Below are 5,000 nucleotides of genomic sequence, written 5' to 3' on the forward strand. Positions count from 1 at the left end.
TGATCAAGAGAGAAGAGCTTCAAAATAAGCGTCTTGTCTGCTACGCACATTATTAGGAAAGAAATTATTGAACTTTGTAGCTATGTGAGTAGGATTTGAGTATGAACCAGAATTCTCTTTCATGTTATTGAAACGTTGCTCAGGTTCCCTTTTGTTTTATAACTGCATGACCATGTCTTTCTTAAATCTGAACTGACAGAGAGCAGTTTTATCGTTGAAGATTTTTTCCCTGGCAAGTTTGATAAGAAAATTGTATTTGTTATGGTATTTGTTGTATCTCAACTTGTTGAGTGCAGTTGGGTTTAACTGGAACTGAGACCATTTGAGAACCAGGGTTTGAAGAGCAGTGCGGTTTAGAGCATGTGGGCTGAAGAGGAAATGACATGCTGTTTGCTTTTTTTTTTTTTTTTTGTATTTTATTATTGTTTTTTAACATTTCCATATTGGAGTTACAGCACTTACAAAAACGAAGAAATTACAGCAATCACAAAAAAATATATGTATATACAGATTTGAGCTAACAAGTGGATGCTAACAACCACCCCCCACCCCCCAAAAGTTCCCCCTACATGATGCAGAAACACACACACACACACATACAAACACACCCACAATAGCGCTGTGTTAGAATATCGAAAAAGATATAAAAGCACGTTTCAATGCTGTTTGCTGATGTAAGAAGAGTAGAGATTGTATCATAAGATTCATTTACAAAATTATTGGAATAGACTGAAGACCAGTCGACACCTTCCACTTAAGACCTGAATGCTGACATAGTTGTTGAGTTAATAAGACTTACAAATCTCTTTTGACGTGGTGGCTCAGCAATCAGTTTCAGGTGGGTAACTAAATCAGTGTAAAGAATGCCACTATTCATGTTAAGTTCAAGATTGTTTGTAAATATGTTGTCAATCAGAGTTGTAGTTGAGGACGTTATGCGAGTTGGTTTGGAGATCAAAGGATAGAGGCTATTAGATGTCATAAGATTAATTAACTCATTTGTAGGTTGATGAGAGTTGAGAGGATGTTGATATTAAAATCACCCATAATATAAGATAGCTTATTCTCAAAACTGGTGGCTGACAAGAAATCTTCAATAGACCTGTTAAAGTCATTTAGAGAGGCATCGGGAGGTCTATAAAGGCAGCAAACAATAATATTTCTACCATGAGGTCGCATGATTTCCACAAAGACTGATTCGTACAATGAATTGTCAGAAGAATGAAGATCAATCCTAGGCTTAAAATTCATATTAGATTGAATATAAAGACCAACTCCACCACCTAATTTATGTTCTCTTGAATTGGAGATAAAATGCTAGCCAGGAATATTAAAGAGATCAGAATTAGACTTATGTTACCAGGTTTCAGAAACGGCAACAATGGAGAACAACATATTAAGTGAAAGAAGATATTTCGACAGGTCATCGAAATGTTTAGGGAGGTTACGGATGTTAATATGGAAAGCAGAAAGTGCATCAGAAGGAAAAGGAAAAGAAATTCTGAAGAGGTTAGATGCATGCTGTTCGAAAATAATTGTAAATTTGCGATACAAAAATTGGGGTTAGGATCAAGGTTAGAGTTCATTAGCAGATGAGATGTCTTGGGTCATCAAAAAAGGGATTAAACACTTTTTCCTTAAGAAGTTCTGGATCAAAATATCCTTCAGAATTTAAAGTCGAACAGTGCAAAGAAGAAATCAGTATCATCTTCAAAATGGTTAAATGGAAGTAGAGTAGCAAGACAAACTGAGCAGAACGAATCTTCGTTAGTATTAGATAAAGTAATGTATTTCTCACATGGAAAGGAGTGCACTTTCAATGTGTCCAGTTCTGACATATGTCACATAAAATGGCTTTGTGACTATTATGGATGCTAAATTTACACACAGTACATGGGTACTTAATAGACATAGGACTACTAAAAATTAATGCTATGTCAATATTAACGAACAAGTGTAAATAAGTAAGCAAAAAATACATAAACAAGTAAATAGTATAAACTAATAAATAAACGTAGGCAGCAATTATGCACAGAGCTAAACAATCAAAGATATATACCTCACGATATCAAATAAAGTACATTGCGTGAGAAGGCAAAGTTGGGTTCTGTAACGAGTACGTGTGTGACAAAGCAAAGTTAGCTTCAGTGGCTGACTAGCTGTATTTGTTCACAATCTCTTGGCATTTAGAGAGAGTAGTACATTTCTCAATCACTGGGGAACAGGTTGTTGGTCTCATAAAAATAATTCCATCAATGTTCCAGACTTTGTCAATGATGCCTTCTGTAATGTCATTATGAAGATAATGTAGAATGTCATGACGCCATTGTGCCAAGTTAGTTTCTCGAACCTTTAATTCCTGACGCTTCCTTAGAAGGTGAACTTTCATGTTATGGTGCAGCAGTCGAACGATGATCGGCCTTGGTGTACGACCTCTCTTGCCAGTACGGTGGGAATGGCTTATATGGTCTGAAGACACAGTAATACCAAGCTGATTAGCAAAGTATCTTCAGGGTCAGTGCCAGTTGGCTCAGGGATACCAAATATCCAGATGTTAGTACGACGATTATACTGTTCTTAATCATCTAGTTGTTCAAGTAGCATAGCATTCGTTTCCTCAAGACCGGCGATTGTTTCTTGTGAAGATTTTGTAGTTTCCTGTAAATTCTCAACCTCCAACTGGAGGGTTTCAGGTAACGAGTTTTTAAACTGAGTAGAAGACACGTATTCATCAACAGTGGAGGGAGCATAAGACATAAAGAGATACTTTGTAAGCTAACAAAGAGTATTAGAAATCCAGTCATTCAGTTTAGTCTCAAAATGGGACCAAATCTGGTTTACGGCTGACTCAGAAATCAGGTCTTGAGAAGCCACTTGTTGGTCGTGAGAAGCAGCTCTGGTCTTTCCCATAATGAAGAAGAAAAGTAAATCGTTTGGGTAAAAGAAAAGAGACTAGAATGTCTCAAGCTTCTCTATATAATGAGAATTAGAGCAGCATCAAAAACCACACGTCCAGTGGAGATTGCCCTTGGGGATGTATCCAGACATCTGGCGTGTTGCCAGAGTCCTGCTACCCTTACTAGACTGTGTGGCCTTGTAAATTAGAAAGGCATTGTTTATTGAAGTCTCTAACTGCTGCAACTCCACTCGGGGTGGCCAATTCTTGCATTTCCGTCAAACACTAAAAATGCGCTTGTTCTGATCGGTCATCCCCTGGATGGGATGCCGCACCCATTTATACACCTGGTTGAAGAGAGGCACTATGAGAGTAAAGTGTCCTGCCCAAGAACACAACACAATGTCCCCAGCCAGGACCCGAACCCGCACCACTCGATCCGGAGTCAAGCACACTAACCATGAGGCCACCATGCCTCCCACCACTACTCTTTGGAAGCTTCTGCAGCACCCTGATCCACGGGCAGGTTTTGGTTTTTGAGGAAAGATGAGTTCTTTGGGAAGTGTTTATTGTTTGCTTTCACAGTAGTAAGGCAATCTATGCCTCTAGCAAGTAGTTTCTGAGCTAAAATGGGGTTTGTGTAGAAATTGTCAGTCACCAAAATGATCTTTTTGTCTTGCACCCAACCAACATCTGATGTTCCTTGCTCTACATTTTTCTTGGTGTAAATGTGCTGCCTGAGATTGTAGCCATTGCCCAGACTCTGATTCCAATTCTGTAAGGTGTGTTTGCTACTAACTGTTAAAAACCCAACCCTCCCCCTAAAAGGTATCATTTGTTCATCGATAGCCAACCACTGGTGGCTTACCCACTCTTGGTCATACTTTGGTGGACATTTGTCCAAGAACCTTACTTTCTAAAGTTTGTTTTCTAAAGTTGGTCTTGGCCATCCCGTGGTTGAGGTTTGCAAAATGTCAGGTACCTCATGATACCTTTGAATCTCTCTCTGATCATATACTCATTCCATTCATCAATTTCTAATAATCGGTACGAATTCTGTCTTAGGATACCCATAGCTGTACAAACCCCAGTGAAACCCTTCATTTCACAGAGACTTTTTTTTGGTCTCCAAGGAGTGGTTTGCTTCTCAGGATTATCAATTCTTTTTCTATGGCGTTTGTCACCTCTCTTAAAAATTCAAATAATGCATCATCCCAGAATAACTGTAAACAAATGACTGAACTCGTCCTGCCTCCCCACACGCAAGCTGGACCAAGTCTCAGTTCTGTTTGAATTGTTCTGATTCGACACAAATGTTTTGTTTTTGTTGTTGTAAACGCCTTAGTTTTTTTGACTGCCTGGTGGTTGATTGCTTGTATATAGTGTCTGCAGATGCATCATCCTTTTCATTTGAAATAAAAACTTGACCCACGGTGTCTTCATTTGACACAAACGATCTCTGATTCTTCATTCACAACAACATTTGATTGTCATCATAGTCAAAATCACTGCCTGGTGACTTGATGTCCTCGTCATTTTCAGCAAAATTTCTCCCCTCAATCCTTTGGATAACCATAAATGTTGTCATCGATGGCTTATTCTTTGTCTGAATCATCAAAATCGCTGTCATTTTGAATTGAAAAAGAGGCCGTCATTTTTAAATCACTGGTGACAATACTTTGAAATCAGTGTCATAAATCCACCGGAATGCACTTTAAAAGTCTTGAAAACTCGGTCACATAAAATTTACTTTTGAATAAAGGAAAAATATGTCAACATGAGATTTATAGTCACTTTTTTTCTCGGACATGTCATACTTCTTTTGTAATATCATAATTTTTTTAGCCATGTAAATTGTCCGTTTAGTCCTGTATTCTTACTAATAGTCATGTTTTATTATCTAGAATCTTCATCTTTTAGGCTGGTTTGACATTTTCATGGTAAAACATTTATATATGGTCAAACAGTAAATTTGATTTTAAGTTCCTTCCTCATAGTGCAGGAGTAATGATTACTATGTCTCCTTCACGTAGTGATGCTCAGTGTCATATTATTAGACAGGGTGCCACTCTAGGAGAGAAGAGATTGATTGCCTAGAGAGCAA

General features: G+C 38.0%; 1 protein-coding gene across 2 annotated transcripts in view; it reads left to right on the top strand.

Annotated features, from left to right (window-relative positions):
- The window catches only part of LOC137997372 (lisH domain-containing protein ARMC9-like), a 118,072-nt gene that overhangs the window by 74,317 nt on the left and 38,755 nt on the right, over positions 1–5,000 (top strand). The window lies entirely within an intron of this gene.

This window comes from Montipora foliosa, chromosome 3 (assembly GCF_036669935.1).
Source record: "Montipora foliosa isolate CH-2021 chromosome 3, ASM3666993v2, whole genome shotgun sequence".
NCBI classification, from domain to species: Eukaryota; Metazoa; Cnidaria; class Anthozoa; order Scleractinia; family Acroporidae; genus Montipora; species Montipora foliosa.